Source organism: Micromys minutus, assembly GCF_963924665.1.
Source record: "Micromys minutus genome assembly, chromosome: 11".
Lineage (NCBI taxonomy): Eukaryota > Metazoa > Chordata > Mammalia > Rodentia > Muridae > Micromys > Micromys minutus.
Genome location: NC_137980.1, coordinates 31171008 through 31190101, shown reverse-complemented (window position 1 = coordinate 31190101; position 19094 = coordinate 31171008). Strand labels below are relative to the sequence as shown.

The window sequence follows — 19094 nt, the reverse complement described above, 5'->3', positions numbered from 1 at the left end:
TCTGTACATTTGAGCATGTCAGGACAATGGCTGTCCTTCAGTTCCTCCAGCACCACCATTTTGCTTTATCTCTGTGTATGGGCAGCATATACCAGATAAAAGTAGCTGTCTGTCACAAGCAGATATTTCAGATAGTCTGTTTGCTCCTTAAGAGAAACACCAAAAAAGGAGGAGGATGAGGACGAGGAGAAGGACGAGGATGAGGACCTTAACTAACTGGAACCAGGAGTCAGGTGGGTATATTAGAGCCTTCACTGTCTACTAATTGCTTCAGTACCAGGAGAGAGCTGGGAAGAGAGGAAAAAACAAGAGGAGACAAAGCTGACAGCTGGAGAAACTGGCTTACTGGTTAAGAGGGCTGGCTGCTCTTGCAGAGGATCCAGGTTCAATTCCCTGGACCCTATGTGTATATGTGTGTCAACTTGACACAAACTTGAGTCATCAGAGAGGAAGGAGCCTCAGGTGAGAAAATGGTTCATGAGATCCATCTGTAGGGCATTTTCTCAATTAGTGTTCAATGTGGGTGGGCCCAGCCCATGGTGGGTGGTGCTATACTGTAACTGCAGGGGTTTTCATCTGCACCCCAATTCCAAAACAACAATTTTGAGACTTATTATTTATGAATAAATGCTTAGGCCACCAGCTTTGGATTATTCCCCAAGTAGCTTGCAACTGAATTAACCTATTTATTCTATTCTATGGTGTCACATGGCTGGTTACCTTTCTTCAGTTTCATGTGTCTTTCTCCTCAGAGTTTGGGGTAAATTTCATCACGCACCTGAATCTATCCCGGAGTTCCTTTCTACCTATTGAAACTCCCACCCTCTATTTTTTGCCTCAGCTAATAAGGCATCAGCTTTTTATTGACAGGTGATACTTCCATACAGGACACACGAGACTGTTTCTTCTACACCATCCCTGGGCTGGCAGGCCTGTATGCTAGAAGAAAGCAGGCTGTGAAAGCCATGGGAGGAAAGCCAGTGAGAATCACCCCTCCATGGCCTCTGCAACTGCTCCTGCCTCCAGGTTCCTGCCCTGCTTAAGTTCCTTTCCTGACTTTCTTTAGTGATGAACAGAAATAGGTACTAAATAAAGTCTTTTCTCCCCAACTTGCTTTTTGGTCATGGTGTTCATTGAAGAACCAGAAGCCCTGACTAAGGCACCATGGTGGTCACAACTGTGTATATCTCCATCTCCAGGGAATCCAGTGACCTCTTCTGGTCTCTGTGGGTACCACACATCCACATGGTGCACGTACATTCAAGCAAAGCACTCATATGCATAAAATAAAAATAAATCCTAAAGAAGGAAAGAACATGCACACAGAGAGACAGTCAGGCAGACAGACAGGCAGGCAGGAAGGCAGGCAGACAGACAGACAGACAGATAGACAGGCAGACAGGCAGGCAGGTAGACAGGCAGACAGGCAGGCAGGCAGGCAGACAGACAGGCAGGCTGGCAGGCAGATAGACAGACCGACAGACAGACAGGCAGACAACATACAGACAGGCAGACAGACAGGCAGACAGGCAGGCAGGCGGGCAGAGACACAGAATGCATGTGTGAGAACCTTTGCTGGAGAAGCATGAGAATCTAACTTAGGGTCTAAGCACTCACATATAAGCTGCACATGGTGATAAATGTCTTTAATTCTCATGATGGCATAAGGGATGGGCAGAGGAGGTGGATCCCAGAAGCTCTCTGGTCAGCTGGTCTAGCAGAAACATTGAGCTTCAGGTTCACTAGGAGATGCTGACTCAAAGGATAAGGCTAGAGTAATAAAGCAGCGTACCTAATGCCCTCCTCTGGCCCCTGCATAGGCACACAGGAGCATGTACCACAGAGAGAGATTAAATGAAAATAATAAAACTTTCCTAAAAGAAAAGAAAACAAAGAAATGAAATAGAAATAAAGATTGCTTATTCTAGGACAGAAAGACACAACAATGGTTCACTGTGTGTGTGTGCATGTATGTGTGTGTGTAGTATGGTATGTATGTGTCTTAGGGTTTTATTGTTGTGAGCAGATACCATGACCAAGGCAAGTCTTTAAAAGGACAACAATTAATTGGGGCTGGCTTACAGGTTCAGAGGTTCAGTCCACTATCATCAAGGTGAGAACATGGCAGCATTCAGGCAGATATGGTTCAGGAGAAGCTGAGAGGTCTACATCTTCATCTGAAGGTTGTGAGCAGAATACTGGCTTCCAGGCAGCTAGGATGAGGGTCTTAAATCCAACTACAGTGACACACCTACTCCAACAGGGTCACACCTCCTAATAGTGTCACTCCCTGGTCCAAACATATTCAAACCACCACAGAGGAGAGGGAAAGAAAAAGACAAAAGGAAGGAAGAAAGGAAAGAAGGAAAGAAGAAGGGAAGGAAGGAAAGAAGGAAGGAAGGAAGGAAAGGAAGGAGGGAGGGAGGGAGGAAAGGAGGGAGGGAGGACAGACAGCAAGAGCTACAGCAGACTCTAGAAGAATATTTATCTGCTCAGCACAGCTTTCATTTGTGGACAGTGACTATAGGCTGGGTGTTCCTGAAACCTGGTTTTTCCAAATCAGTTTGAAATCCAAACCTTTTCATGAATCACTGCAAATTCTAAGCATTGGTAAAGCGCCATTCCTCATTTAAAATGCATCTATCTACAGGACACATTTGAACCAAGACCAAGCCTGTCTGTCGAGGAAGGGGCAGCAGAAGAATCGCTAACAAGATGAAGGACAAAGGAGCCAGAGAGCTGCTAGCAGAGCCAAGCGGGACAATCGGTGCACGAGGGAATGGCTGGGACATTTTGGATCTAGTAACACTAGCTTAGAGCTCAGTCAGCTTTGGCTGTATTTGACCTCTGCAGTCCTTTGACTCTCGTCTGTGAACAGAGAAATAATAATGACCTTATATAGTTGGTGAAATCATTGGAGAGGCTGCCCCATAGGAACATGGCTGGTTGACAGAGTTGGGTCTCGGGAGAGCATGGATATGGCCTCCTCCTCCAAGTTAAGGAGCCAGTTTGAGAATATGAGTTTATCATTGATGGCCTAGCCATTAAAGTGGGTCACTCTGAAGCTTCAGGAAATGAACAAAATTTTTTTCAGTACTCTGGCCATAGGGGAAGCCCCACTTTCTAAAAAAAAAAAAAAAAAAAAAAAAAAAAAAAAAAAAAAAAAAAAAAAAATTGTTGCCATCTGTTGACTTTGGAAGCAAAAATCAACAGCTTTGCTTCTTATTCATATTTTAGGAGAGTATTTCCCCTAATATTTTTCCCATTGATCTATTTTCTCCTCTTCAGTGTTCACTGTAAAGAAGTAGAAGAAATGTATCATAACTAGATGTTCAGATCTGTAAACAGATAAGATTTGGACTATGTCCTTGGGCTCTTTCTGGAAATCTTGGAAATTAGTTTATTTTACAGACTCCACTGAACTCACCACATACCTGTGAACAAGGGACGGAGTGTCTGCTCAGTGAGGTCTGTGGGGGCAGGAGGCATGGCTTCAAATGGGAACCAAGTAAAATAAGTCTTCAGTTTGAATTTCTGAATTCCTTGTTAAAAAAATAAACCATAGAAATGAACCCCAAAAAATAAGGTTTTAAAGTCATACTCTGTAGTTAAAATGTTCTTTGCACCCCTTTATTATTGAACCGACAATTTTGGTTTTGTTTGTTTTGTCTTTTATTTATTTAAGTTATTAAAAATAGCTCTCCACCCAAACATATTCTGGTTTCCCCTCCCTCTACTCCCGACAGCTCCTCCCCACCACACCTCCCGTCCAGATCCCCCACCTTTCTGTCTCTCATTAGAAAACAAACAGGATTCTAAGGAGTAATAATAACAAAACAGAATATAAGGTAATAAGATGAAACAAAAGCTAACACGTTGGAATAGGACAAAAATAAACAGACAGATGGACAAGAGCCCAAGAAAGGGCACAAGAAACAGATACAGATGCAAGGCCCGCTCCTTTGCACACTCGAGAATCCCATAAAAACACAAGCCTGGAAGCCATAGTCTATGTGCAAAGGACCTGTAAGGTTAAAAATAGAGAGAATAAATAAATAGATAAATTAATAAAGAAAGAACGCATTTGAATAAAACAAAGATAAAGTGGGATGGAAGAGCCCTGACACAATGAGAGAAGGAGCCACCAAAGATGCTGCTGAGTTCCTTTCCTGTTGGTGTCTACGGCTGGGGATGTGAACTACCCATAAAAGTAGCTTCTTTCTCCAGTGAGACTCCCCTGGGGAAAAGTAAAATTTTCATTTGCCAGTGGCTATGAATTGGAGATAACCTCTGGGTTAGGGATAGGGACATGATCTACCTCTTTGTTTCAGCTCTAGGACTTCCCTCAACCCCGAGAGGAGGATTTTGATGAAGACATTCCATTTAGGACCAAATGTTCCAAGGTCTCTCACTGTCTGCATATCCTCTGGCTGGGGGTATTTGTTTCCATTGCTGCAGAAGAAAGCTTCCCTGTTGATGGTAGACACTGATCTAATATATAGGAGATTGTCATTAGGGATCATTTTACTGCTATGGTTCTGTTTTTTCTCCCTCTCTCCCTTCCTCCCTCTCTTCCTCCCTCCCTCACCCCCTCTCTCTTTCTTTTTTCCTGTAGACAGGGTGTCTCTGTCTAACCCTGGCTGTCCTGGAACACACTTTTTAGACCTGACTGACTCTAACTCACAGAGATCCACCTGCCTCTTCCTCCTGAGTGCTGGGATTAAGAGTATATACCATCACTGCCCTGGCTGATCTGTTCTTTTAGTAAAAGAACCTTGAATTGTAATATTTGGTTTTACCATAGGTCTCTAGTCTTTCTAGTCTCGGTTTCTTGATTATCCAGCTTTGTGCTACCATTGTGACAGCATATCTTACAGACAGAACACCACCTCAGGGCCATAGGTTTGTGGCTGGGTTGGTGTTTGCTTTTCTCTTTGTTAGAGTGCTGTCTTAGTTGGAGTTTTGAGTTTTGCAATGGCCAAACAGCACATTGGGGAGGACAGGGTTTCATTGGCTTACACTTCACAGTCCATAACTGAAGGAAGCCAGGACAGGAACTCAAACTACACGAACCTGGATCCAGGAGCTAATACAATGTGGTATTCATGTGGTATCTGTGTTGGGGGTTCAGCTGTGGTTTCATGTCCTCTATTTCATCCCTCTCAGGGTGTCTAGATGCTGCTGTATACCAGGCTAGAACCATGTATTGAAATACCAACTGTGTGGGGTCTGCAAGATTCCAATCTGGCTAGGAGTGAATGTGTAAAGGCCTTCCCCAAGAGTCTTCAATGAAACAGCTTTCTAAGACAATCTTAGCTTGCGTTCATACCTTTGTGCTGTGTTTATATGTATGAATACACTTTCTTGGGGTGAAACAGGGCTGTGTGTGTGTGTGTGTGTGTGTGTGTATGTGTGTGTTTGAACCTTGGAGAGTGGGAAGGGATTTTTTTTAGGGTGAACTTTCATTGGCTGATGCTTAGGTATTAGAGATTTCTCATTTGCATAGAAAGGCATTCCAGGAAGTTGAACCTGGAATTTCCCCATGTTGATAGAGTGAGGGGGTTGGGCTCCCTGGATCAGATGAGGGAGTCCTGCATTTTATGCTGAGCTCAGGAAAGCTGTCGGGACACGGTAGACCATAACCTCAGTAGCAAGATGAACAACACAGAGGCCATGATGTGGGGCTGCTTACTTGCACCTCATGGCTTGCTCCATTTCCATGAATTTGTAAACTTCCTGTTGTTGATATCCAGCTTGGTGGTGGTATTTCAGTTTTCTCCTATCTACTGAAACTTGCTTTGTGTCTGAGTCTGAGGTTGATTTTGAAGAAAGTACCATGAGGTACAGAGAAAAGGGTATATTCTTTTGTGTTTGGGTAAAATGTTTTACAAGTACTATTAGACCCACTTGCTTTATAATGTCTGTTAGCTTCAGTATTTCTCTATTTAGTTTTTGTCTGGATAATCTGCCTGTAAGGGAGCTTCTTGGAGTCTGTACAAAACACACCCAGACACCAAGTTCTCAGCACAAAGGCGATTACCCTGAAAAGGCAAGCTGCTGGGAGGCAGGGAGGACAAGACAGGACTGAGAAGCAGGGAAGATACTGCATCTACATCAGACAAAGATAGAAGCTGGTGGTTTTTTAGAAGTGTGTTTTAAGGAAAAAAAAATAAGGAAGCATGTGCTAGAATGAGTTGGGAAGTTCCAATTAGACAGGTTAGCCAGTGGAGCCAAAGAATAAATGTTGATTGCTGAATCTTGGCGCATTGAGAGCTAGACCTTGGTGATCAGTCTCAGAGACAAGTCAGTGCCCAAACAAGGGAACGATCCTTGGACTCAACTCAGGAGCTTCAGGATTGTTATCTAAAGGGTTAACAAGAGCAGGAAGGAGAAAGGGCAAAGTGTGCCAGTGCTGTGCCATGTTTGTCGTGCTCAGCCCTGTTAGGCAAGAGATGGGCATTGCAAGCTCCCACCATCAGTGTGTGAGGTTCAGTACTCGATGGAATCCTTTTATGAACTTGGGTGCCTTTGAGTTTGTGTCTTAGTCAGGGTTTCTATTCCTGCACAAAATACCATGACTAAGAAGCAAGTTGGGGAAGAAAGGGTTTATTCAGTTTACACTTCCACATCGCTGTTCATCACCAGAGGAAGTCAGGACTGGAACTCAAGCAGGTCAGGAAGCAGGACCTGATGCAGCGGCCATGGAGGGATGTTACTTACTGGCTTGATCCCCCTGGCTTGATCTGCCTGCATTCTTATAGAATCCAGGTCCACCAGCCCAGGGATGGCACCACCCACAATGAACTGGGCCCTCCCCCCTTGATCACTAGTTGAGAAAATGCCTTACAGCTGGATCTCATGGAGGCATTTCCCAAACTAAGGCTCCTTTCTCTGTGATAACTCCAGCTTATGTCAAGTTGACACAAAACCAGTCAGTAGAATTGACCCCTTGTCAACTTGACATGCAAACAAATCAATATTAAGCTTCAACCCTTACTTTTTTTGTTTATCCCCAAGATCTAGATAACCTTAAGAGTCCCACAGTCTTTACCAATTCTAACATTTAAAATTTTTAATACCTTTAAAATATTCAGTCTCTTTAAAAACATCAAAGTCTTTTTACAGTTTAAAGTCTCTAAACTATGGACTCCTTTCTTCAAGAGAGAAAGATATCAAGGCACAGTCACAGTCAAAGCAAAATCAATCTCTAACCATCCAGTTTCTCAGAATCCACTTACGAACTTCTGGGTTCCTCCAAGGGCTTGAGTCACCTCTCCAGCTCTGCACTTTGTAGCACACACTTAGTCTTTTAGTCTTCTAGGCTCTAGCTGCCTGTTCTCCACTGCCACTGCTGTTCTTGGTGGTCATCTCATGCCACTGGCATCTCCAAAACACCACTGTCAGTCCTAGGGCACTAATTGCCACAGAGGATGCACCTTCACCAATGGCCTTCCATGGCCTCTCACAGTGCCGAGCCTCAACTGCTCTCCATGACCCCTTCATTCCTTCAAAAACCAGTACCACATGGGTGACTCCTACACATTACCAATTCCAGCCACAGCACAAGGTACAACCTTGGCTATCTCTGGAACACATCCTCTTTGTGCTCTCAGGAAACAGTTCCCAAAAGATTTCACCTCAATGATCCTGGTCTCTTCTTAATCAGCACGAATTTCTTAGCTCCAGCTGACCAGCATCAATAGTCCCAGTAAGGTAAAGGTTTTGCTTTAGTAATTCTGGTTTCTTGTTAACCACAACTGATTCTTCATCGCCAGCTAACCAAAACCACAGAATCTTCACAACCAAATCAGCAATAACCCTGATCAAAGAGTCTTTAATCTTCCCTCTGAAATTTCCCAAGCCAGGCCTCCATCTTCTGCACTGTTCTCAACATTATCTTCCAAGCTCCTACAGAACATCACACAGAGCTCTTAATATGCCAATGGCTCTTCTAGCTCAAAGTTTCAAAATCCTTCTACAGTCTTCCCTAAAACATGGTCAGGTTGTCACAGGAATACCCCACTATGCTGGTACCAATTTGTCTTAGTCAGGATTTCTATTCCTGTACAAAATACCATGACCAAGAAGCAAGTTGGGGAAGAAAGGGTTTATTCAGTTTACACTTCCATATCGCTGTTCATCACCAGAGGAAGTCAGGACTGGAACTCAAGCAGGTCAGGAAGCAGGAGCTGATGCAGAGGCCATGGAGGGATGTTACTTACTGGCTTGCTTCCCCTGGATTCCTCAGCCTGCTTTCTTATAAAACCAAAGTCTACCAGCCCAGGGATGGCACCACCCACAATGGGCTGGGTCCTCTCCCCTTGATCACTAGTTGAGAAAATGCCGTACAGCTGGATCTCATGGAGGCATTTCCTCAAGGGAGGCTCCTTTCTCTGTGATAACTCCAGCTTGTCTCAAGTTGACATGAAACCAGCCAGTAAGTACAGTTTGCTTCATAGTTGTTAAGAATTGCAATGTCCTCTTGGAGGATTTTTCCTTTGACAAGTATGTAGTGTCCTTCCCTGTCTCTTTCTGATTATTTTGATTTAAAGACTATTTTGTTAGATATAGCAATGGCCACACCAGCTTGCTTCTTGGGCCCATTGGCTTTGGATAGTTTTTTCCAGAGAGCTAATGGCTCTGAATCCATTCCATTCAAGGTGCCTTGGGTTCTTCTGGAAGAAGGATGTCCAGGTTTCTGGACTCTAGTGGAGACACATTGTCCCAGCTGTTTTTTATCATCTTTTTATGCTGACATTTGGACATCTGGGTTTTGGAGGATTATAATTCTAGATGTTTAAATCTGCTTTTATCTTGTTGGATTGGTGTTTTAGCCATTGGTTTCTGTCACCTTCTCTGGTTGGCTGTGTAATATCTAGTGATTACTTCTGTGGGTTCCTGCCAGGTTTGACCACTAGGGTTTCTGGGTAAAGTGTGTTCATAGGTACTGGGATTAGACACTGAGGAATGGGGATGAACTAGAAGTCAGAAGGCCCCAGTATATGAGAAGGCCCCAGTATATGAGAAGGCCCCAGTATATGAGAAGGCCCACAGAGGGAAGAAAGAAGTATTGCCTGCTAGGATCTGTTTAGTCCTCTGAGAACGGGGGCAGAGAGTGAGGAGAGGCCACAACAGGTAGTCTTTTAGGGACCTGGGGTGAGACCAGAGGATGCATGTGGAGGAGAGGAGATATATCTGAAGCTCATCTACCTGCTTCTCTGGTTTATTTGCTTCTCTGTAGGCTTGACTGGCAGGTTGCCAGGGATGCCTGCTGGAATTGTGGGCTGGGGGAACAGGATGAGTGATGGGGAAAGATGGAGGAGACCCAAGTAGTCTCCTGACAGTGGGGGGCGAGGAAGAGGGGGAAAGTATGAGTCAGCATTGTTGAGATGGCCAGCACTTAATAGACACTTAGTGTGAATTCAAGTATGCTGGAAACTTTTTCCTCTTGAAGGCATGGGGAAGTACAAGAAGCTTTGGCAAGAAGTGTGTGTGTGTGTGTGTGTGTGTGTGTGTGTGTGTGTGTGTGTGTGTGCGCGTGCACCTGCCTGTGTGTTGCTGATGTAGGTGAGGCTGAGAAATCTATACATTCACACAGAAATGACCAAACTACAACTCTAAAGTCGCGTGTTCCTTTTCTCTATGAGAGGAAGGTATTTTTTCTTTATTTTTAATTAGATAGTTTATGTATTTACATTTTAAATGTTATTCCCTTTCCTGGTTTCCCTCTCCAATCTCCTTCTCCCTGCTTCTATTAAGGATGCTCCTTCTCCCACCCACCCACTCCCACTTCATCACCCTGGCATCCCCTACACTGGGAAAAGGAGCCTTCACAGGAACAAGGGTTTCTCCTCCTATTCATTCCAGACAATGCCATCCCAAGAGGAAAATATTAATGTCAGTGGTTAATTGGACTGGAGTCACCGTTTCCCCTAAGGATGAATTTTTACTTTGAAAGTCCTGACTTCTCAGAAAGCTGACAATACCATGTCTTCTCACATGGTTCTTCTCACAATCCCCTCAAGATGGCAGCATTTCACCAAAGATGGCCCTCTCGTTGCCTACAAGAAGTGGAAATGAATAGAGGGCTAGTTAAAGCAGAAAGGGCTCACAATAGTTCCAAACTCTGGTGGTCGTCCAATTAAACAAAGGCCTTTAACTTGCGCAGTTGCCTTTTAATATCATGGCTTCCTGCCTCCGGCCACTTAGAACAAGTCCCATCTGATGTTCCAGCGCTAACCCCGTGTTCACCACATGAGGGCAGTGAGGGCCCTTTCATGTCAGAGGGTTGATGGTTCTGAATGCTTTGAGTTCTGGGACTGGAAGGAGGATGTTCAGTCACCTCTTGGCGCCATGGGAACAAGTACAGAACCACAGACCCACTCACCCTTTCTCCATTACCAGCCTAATCAAGTTGATCATTTTCTGCCTTCAGCCCCCATGGCTCCACAGCTGATTGAACCTTCTTGAACTCTTCTTCAGGCTTCTTCTGAGCTCCCAGTTCAGCCCTATTTGATCTTATTTGATATCCAGAGAAGGGGGGCTTACTCTCAGTACCTGTAGTGAGTATACCTGGAGATATACGCAGATGTTCACAAGGTGGGTGACAAAGAAAACATGGGAGGCAAGTCATGATTTTGGTGTTGCGTACCGTGGTGGTAGAGAATGGTCTTCCCTCTCTCGGATGGTATGGCTCCAGGATCAACAGTAGCTATGATGTCAAGGCTGTTGTGGATTCCTCTCACTCCGCCCTCCCCCACCAGACATGTTAGCTTTCACTCTTACCCTGGAACATGCTATTGCTTTGACAATCAGCTCTTAGGTCAACACTGCTAGAAAGAAACATCAAGGAGGATTCAGGGAAAGCATTTAGGAAATGAAGCAAAGCAAGAAAAGAGGTTTTCTGAGGTATAAGTAGCTGGACGTTTATTGGGGAAAAAAGGGGGGGGGGGGTAAATGGGTGGGTGGGTGAATGTTGTCCTGAGAAAGGAAGTAGGCTTTGTAAAATCGCTTAAGTGTCTGTCCCTTTGTAGCCCACTCCCCTTGTAATTCAGGATGTTGTCTGTCTCTGTCTGCCTCGCTGCTTCTCAGACTGTATCTTGGTGCTGAATGAGGCAATGCCTTGTTGGCACTCCCGGCCTACACACATGGTGTTTTCAGACAGTTATCATATCATTAGTCACTGCCTAGCAAGTCCTGCTTTCATGTTTCCACATCTGAGTCCCTCCCACCCCCTCAGCCATGTCTGCCCGGCTCTCTGATCTCCTTCCAACACTTCCTTCTTCCTCAGACCCTGGAGCTCTTCACCAACAACTTATTGTCTCAGGTAAAAGAGATCAAAGTTATCAGAGGATGGTAGGGGCGTGTTAAGTGGACTCCTTTTCACAACAATTCTAAAGTCAGAACCAGAATCAAAGAAACTCCATTACTGGCCACCCCATGTGCACAAGATGTCTAAAATCTTTTTGAATGATATGACTACTACATCATTCAGAGACTTATACATTTTGAAAGCATACCTCTAAAATGGGTTGAACCCATTTAGTGCTTTTCTTTCTCCTCATTAGAGAAACGTCCATTATAGAAATCATGAACTTTTGTAGGACAAAGAGAAAGGATGAGGATCGCAGGAAGAGACCTCAGCCTTGGGCCAGACAACTCCATGCTCTAGGGCCTTGGCAAGCAGTCATGCTAGGTGCAGACAGAACTGGTTAGAAAAGAGATGGGGAGGAGGTGCAGGAAGATGGGTTTGAGCTGATAAATCTGTTGTCCTTCATTATCTCTGTGAATCAGGAGATGAGAGAAGACACTAATGAAGTAGATCTGAGGAAAATCAGAACAGCACAGCCTAAAGGAGGAGCATGCACAGCTCAGCACAGTGGACACCCACAACCTGCTGGACTTTGATCTGAAAGTCCTATGCCCCCACCTAACATACAGTGATATCTTCCATTTGAGTTCATGCTGACTATTCATGCTCTAGGTTCTGCCCTCTCTCCCCAGCCCAATACACATCCTCTTGCTACAGGGCCATCCATCCCTTGTCTTATTGTCTGCAGTGTCACATAGTGTGACATTGTTCCCCACTTCCCACCCCAGGCACAGTTCTGTACCGAACCTCACTCTATAACTCCATGGCTAAAACCTCCTCAGTGATGTCTTTGACCATGAGGCAGAAATCACACTGCTCGTTTTGATTCCTAAGACCTTTGATAAATTGAAAAATAGCAACTGAATTTTTTCATTATATATACAGTGTGGTGGCTTGAATAAGAATGGCCCCTGTAGACTCAAATATTTTAATGCTTAGTCTTCAGGTGCTGGTGCTACTTGACAAAGATTAGGAGGTTTGCCTTGTTGAAGGAAATGTCTCACTGAGTGAGGCCTTTGGAGTTTCAAGTAGTAAAGCTAGGCCTAGTCTCTCATTCTTTCTCATTCTCTGTCTCTGTCTCTGTCTCTGTCTCTGTCTCTGTCTCTCTCTCTCTCTCTCTCTCTCTCTCTCTCTCACACACACACACACACACACACACACACACACACACACACACACACTTTCCAGCAAGTTTAGAAATGCATTTAGGATGCAGAATCCCTGTGAGCCTAAGGTCAGCTTTGTCTATAGAGTAAATTCCAGGTCAGCGAGGACTATACAGTGAAACCTAAGAGAGAGACAGAGAGGCGGAGATCCACCAGATTCTTGACCTTAATATTTAAACAAGAAAAAGAAAGGATCTACCAAAGATCTACCAGTAACAGTCTATAATGTTCCACCTATAAAACACCCAGGTCAGGAGGATGCTGGATTGCACTCCAGAAACTGTCTCCTGTAGCATCACAGTGCTGTCTTCTCCCCTCTGGGATTTCCATGAGATTGCTGTGTCCCTCGAACTTGCTTCCTGAGGGATTTTACCTCCCACCAGTTAGGTCTTGGCCTCTTTCCTGCTTTTGTTCTTTCCATCTTTTGAGTTTCTATGAAGCTGCATCTATCCCTCTGGGTATGTGTTCTATCCGATTAGTTGCTTTGAAGGAAGACTCTCTCCCCATCCCCCATGAATGGTGCTGTTGATGTTCCTCCCAGATGACATCATTTATAGCCTTCCATGTCCTGCACCCATCCTCTAAGCTCTGTCTCCGTGCCTACACATACCGACTCCAGAGAATTTCAGCACCTGCCCCGCTAGAGGTCTTCCATCTTCAGCCTTCCTCCATCAAAGTAGCTCATACCAATTTAGATGGTTTCGAGCACAAAATCCAGGCAAATTCTGGAGTGTACCATATGCTCCAGGGTTCCCTTGGGAATCAAGCTGCACCTGGAACTTCCCTTAAAGCACCCCCTTGTTCAGCTTCTTCCAGTTCTTGCACTCAACTCCCTTCTGGTTCCTGTTAAGAACAACTTTGTAGCATTTATTCTCTAGAGAAGCTCTTACTATGTTTGTTAATTATTTTTAATTACCCTTTCTATAAAGTGTCCCTGACCACCTTGAAAGGGAGAGATAATCATTCCTTTTGCAGGCCACTGCTGATGTTTATTCATATTGATGCCAATTATTACAAGTGAGTCAATCAACATCTGTAATTGACAAACTTCCCTTCACAGATCAGTGAAGAGTGTGGTTGTTATTATCTACTGGTATGTCTCCCCAAACCACTAGAGATTAAGAACATATTTGTTGATTAGAAAACCATTGGCACTGACTTGAAATCTGCCTCTTTCTAATATTTTTGCTGGTAGCAATGCCTTCCTTCTCACGTGATAAAGTTAATTTCCCATCAAGTTGTAAGTATGACAACTCTGCATCTAGAGAGTCTCTTGAATGCTTTTGGTTTACAAGATTTCCTGTCTTCTCGCTGTTCTAAATTCTGTCAGTGTCCTCCAAGAGCCTAACAGCCAAAACTAGAAACATTGAAATGATAAGAAATGAATCTGTTTAACAGTCAACCGACTTCTTCATCAAGGCACATCTGGTTTTGTTGGTTTGTTTGCTTGCTTGCTTGCTTCATTGAGACTGAGGAAAATACAAGGGTGGTGTCACACTGAGAACTCTACATGAAGAGAGCAATCAGCTAGAACCACCAAGCTCCCTCACGTGGACTTTTGGAGACTGGTTTTTCTCTTCCTGAATTAATGACATCCCTTGGGTTTGAAGCTAAACTGAAGGCTTAGCTTCAGCCTATCAATCTTCAGCTCTTGATCTTGTCACAGAAGAAACCGCTTTTCCCAATAATGATGAGACAGTTTTGCAACTTGTTCAATCATTTTTTCTGACTGATAAGAAAATAGAGGGCAGAGCCAGATGCCTGTCCTTTTGTTACACACCTGTATCTATGAAGCCTGTCCTTCCTTGCACTGGTATCTAGGTAGACACAAACCTGTTGGTCTCCATCCTGTCAAGACCCTAGTCCTGCAAGTTTAAAACTCTAATTGCTATAAAGCCATCTCAATTTAGTTTCTCACAGAGTACTTACTTTAAGCATTGCCAAAATAAAATTTTAATGTGCATTTGAAATGTTCCAAATAAAGAGAAAATTATACAGCGATTGAGATCATAATCTCAAGGGTCAGCCTAAGATGATATCTTTATTCAGGAAGGCAGGTACAAGTTAAAACAAGGCCTGTCATTGGACAAGAAAGCAAAATGCACAGGAAGAAAGTTTTAGAAAGAGAGAAGGAGCCAGAGGGAGAAGAAGGAACTGGGAGCAACATGGAAACAGATGTAGACATTCTCTGTGTATAGGTGCAGGTTGTTATGAATATTTTATAATGGATGGGTGTGTATGGCACTTGTGCTTTCTAGATGGGAAAATTATATCATATCAATTAGATCAGAGGTGATTGTGTGGTGTTTTCCTTATGGTGACTTGAGTTCAAGAGACGGTGCAGTGGTGGGACACACCAAACCTGCCATGAAATTGGAATGCCTGGGGTGGTAACAACTCGCCAAGAGAATTGTGAGTGGGTGCAGTGTGGTAAGGTGCCATGCTAGAATGGCTCACAGACTGCCTGGGTCAGAGAGTACCCTGGGGGCCAGTGTGGAGCTGCTGAGATAAATTAGTGCAAGTAACATATGGCCCAACGGTGGCAGAACTATTGTGGGAGTGACTTCCTGGGGCCAGAGAGAGCAGGGGGAAGGGCAGTACTCATGGGGGAACTAGTCATGCCCTGTTTTATATTTACTACAACAGGTCAGAGTCAGATAAATATGAGTACTACTACTCCACCAAGTTTTGCAACCTTAAGCAAATGTTAATATAGCTAAGCCATAGTTTCTTTATTCCTTTCATAAGAATAATTATGGTTTCTGTTTCATAGGAAAGCTGAAGTAAATGAAATTAACCAGTAATTTAAGAGATATACAACCAGTCTAGATGTCCATAAACAAATCAAAGGACAAAGAAATGTATGATATATATGTGATTAAATTTTATTCTGTGATTTAAAAAATGAAATTTTCAGGAAAATAGAACTAGAAATCATTATATTAAAATAAGTCAGACTCAAAGAAAAAAGACACAATAAATACTATTATCTTTCACTGCATAATCTCTATTTAAATCTGTAGAGATGTATATACATGCAGATGCACACTACATAGACATAACACAAAACACAAAGAGGAATTGACTAGAGAACTTAGGACGTAATTGTAACATTTTGTCTTATTACTCCAGAGTAGCAGGATGCTAAGGAGAGATCAACTGATGACGGTCAGAGGCTTCATGGGGGAGACCTTTAAGCAGAGAGCTGATGACTAACAGCAAACAAGGCTGGTGTCCCAGGAAGAACACTTCAAGCCCAGAAAGTGGAAACAGCTCAGCGTGGTGTGTCCACAGACTACCAAAGACAGCAGATGTATGTGACAGGACCAGGGACATAGACAACTGTGAGAGGGACCACAAGGGAGAGAGAAGATGAGGCTAGAGAGGCAGCAGGCATAGATCTCATGCAACCTCAGACCTCACTCTGAAGAATAACAAACTATCCTCAGAATACGAACAATGATATGCAATGCAATGTAAATGAATTCTGTTCTGAATGACCACCCTCGCTGTTATGCAGTCAGTGGGCCATTAGAAATCAAAGCCTGGGCAGCTACGATAGGAATTTGACAGAAGATGGTGCTGTCTTGAGCTAGTAACACTGTTGGGTGTGGTGAGCAGTGGTCAGTTTCTAGATACTTTTGAAGAGGTAGTCTTCAAGATGGCCGATGAGAGATGATCAAGGAGAACTTTGTGATTTGACAGATTTATCTACTAATATGAAGAATTCACAGGAGGGACGGACCTGAGAGGTATACCGTTCAGCACAAGCTAGCTTATGCTAACAAGCAACCCCTGTGTTTCAGTGGCTTAATCCACACAAATCTCTTTTCTCACGCTCAGCTCCATGTCCGGAATGAATTAGAATGCTTTTCTGCTCAGGGTTTTCCCTGAGAAACCCAGAGTGTCTAGGCTGTTGTTCTGATCCTCTATCACAGCATAGCCACAGCCGACCCTGAAAGGTAGAGACTGGCTTACAAAGCCTCTGCTAAGAAGTGGAGTCACCCCCTCTACCATGTCAGCTGACAAAGGAACCACAGAGCTCTGCCTGACTTCAAAGAAGGTAAGAAGGACAACCTACACTCGGCCTAGACATGAGTAGGAACGATTTGCATGTTGACATTGGGAGAGTAAGAAGTGCAGAGTGGCACATGCTTGTAAATCCACAACACTGGCAGGCAGAGGCAGGAGGATTGCTGCAAAGTCACTGCCATCATGGTCTTAATAGCGAGAACTTGGGGAATCCAATGTCTTAAGATTGATGAATAATTGTCAAGGGACATTCAGGAGCCAATGGTATACATTTGATAAGAAAAATAGTTTTCTCTTTCATTTGACTTGTACCTGCTCTCCTATAGGCTTTTGTTGTCACCACAACCCTTCCCTAAAACTGCTGTAGGATGGCATCTCAAGCATGCCACCAATGAGCTACATTGGCAGTTTTCTGCTCTCTTCACTTCACACATCTGTATCCCATCATGGAGGCGACAAGGAGCATCAGACAGTCTGAGTTCCAAGATGACATTAACCTTTTATCAGGGCAATAAGAAGGTACTAGGATCACGCTTCAGCTCCTGTCCTCTCACCACTTCACTAAATCGCATGCACAAGGTCACATAAACTCTCTGGACCTATCTTGACATGCCTGGCTACAAAACAAAGATGCATCAATTTTTTGCACCCTCTGAAGTTCATCCTGAGAAGGGCTGGTACTCAGGAATAGATAATACTAGCTTCTAAGATGATTGTTTAGCTGCATTCATTGAATTGAGAGTCCAGCTCAAATTCCCATTCACTTCTTAAGATCTGATATAACTGAATGTGACAAATAAATCCAGCCTTTAAAAAAAAATGTTTGGCAGCTAACTGGAATTGCCTGAGAAAAGGCAGCCTCACTGAGGAATTGCCTCTATCAGATTGGTCTCTAGGTATGTCTATGGGTAATATCTTGGCTGCCAGTTGATATGGGTGGGCTTGACCCACTATGGGCAGTACTATCCCTAGGCTGGTGGTCCTGAGATATATAAGAAAGTTTGATGGGTAGCAAGCTAGTAATTAGAACTCCTCAATGGTTTCTGCTTCAGTTCCTGCCTCCAGCTTCCTGTCCTGAGGTTTTGCCTTGGCTTCCCTCAATGATAAGAGTGCAACCTATAAGCCAAATAAGCCCTCTCCTTACCAAGTTGCTTTTGGTCATGGTGTTTTATCAAAACTATAGAAAGCAGAGTAAAACACAAACCCACTCTTCAAAGTAAAGACCTAATGTGGAAATAGCATGGGATTGTTCAAGCTTTAGTGGACCATTTGTGTGGGTTGAAGTGAAGGGGAAGACAAAAGAGAAAAGGGTAATGGAATATGCCTTAGTTAGGATTTCCATTGCTGTGAAGACACCATGACCAAGGCAATTCTTATAAAGGGCAACATTTAATTGAGGCTGGCTTACAGGTTCAGAGGTTCAGTCCAGTATTATTATGGTGGGGAAGCCTGACAGCATCTAGGCAGGCATGATGCTGAGGAAGAAACACAGAGAGAGATCTACATCTTGATCCTCAGGCAGAAGAAGGGAACTCTATTCCACAGCAGGTAGAGCTTGAGTATAGGAGACCTCAAAACCCACCCCAACAGTGACGCACTTCCTCCAATAAAGCCACCCCTCCTAATGGTGCCATTTGCTATGGACTAAGCATTCAAACACACATCTAGTTTTATAACGAGGAATGCAAGTCTGTTACCAAAATATCCCTTCTTATAGAACACCTATGTTTAGAGAGTTCCACTCATACAATAAGCAATTCTTTGATTTTTTTCTAGTTATTTTTCAGACAACACCATCTGTTGGAGGAAGTGTGCCACATATACATGCACACAAAAGTAAAGCCTAAGGGAAACTGGAAGCCTCCCAACCAAAATCTCTAGATGAAGACCTGCCATTGTTTCCTCCCTTGAGAGTTCATCCAGTTGAGATGGCCATCATTTAACCAAGAGACCAACTCTCAGGGAGGTGAATTTACCTTAAAGCATGCTCAAGCAACCAAAGAAACAATAAGCCCTCTAGTGAGACCCTCTCCCAAATCCCTGCCCACTAGCACAGTCTTCCTCTAATGGGGCTGTCCACCTTTCTGAGTCCTGAATCAGAAAAGCTTAACTTTCCCGTGACTTCTCTTCTGCCTCTTTCAGGTACTGAACAGAGCCAAAGTATACTTTTACATGTTCTCTGGGACTCCCTATCCTTTCTCCGAAGCTCTCCTTCCTAACAAATATAATCCATCATCTGGTTTGTCTCTAACTCAATCATAACAGTTCTCTTTCTCTCTCTTAAGCTCCCAACTATGCATCTATAAAAGATTGTTCTCACCTGTGATCTATGGATTTCATCCCTTGAATTCATGAGACAAGAACCTGGAAGTTGCTGGCTTGGCTGGCCAGGGTTTCCTGGCCCTGGCTCCCTAGAAAGGTGTTGTTCTCAAAAGCATTTTCGTTTAAATGAGGAAAACCTAAGAATCTCTTGGCTTATTCTGTTTCCAGCTCCCAGTGCTCTTCATCACGGCCTTCTTAGGTTT

At 43.8% G+C, this 19094-nt stretch overlaps 1 pseudogene across 1 annotated transcript in view; it reads right to left on the bottom strand.

Annotated features, from left to right (window-relative positions):
* The window catches only part of LOC308427385 (60S ribosome subunit biogenesis protein NIP7 homolog), a 47257-nt pseudogene extending 43768 nt beyond the window's left edge, over nt 1-3489 (bottom strand). Inside the window, exon 1 of the transcript in view lies at nt 3435-3489. The product of the transcript in view is annotated as a 60S ribosome subunit biogenesis protein NIP7 homolog (transcript). The remainder of the gene's footprint in view (nt 1-3434) is intronic.
* Nucleotides 3490-19094: the final 15605 nt, after the last annotated feature.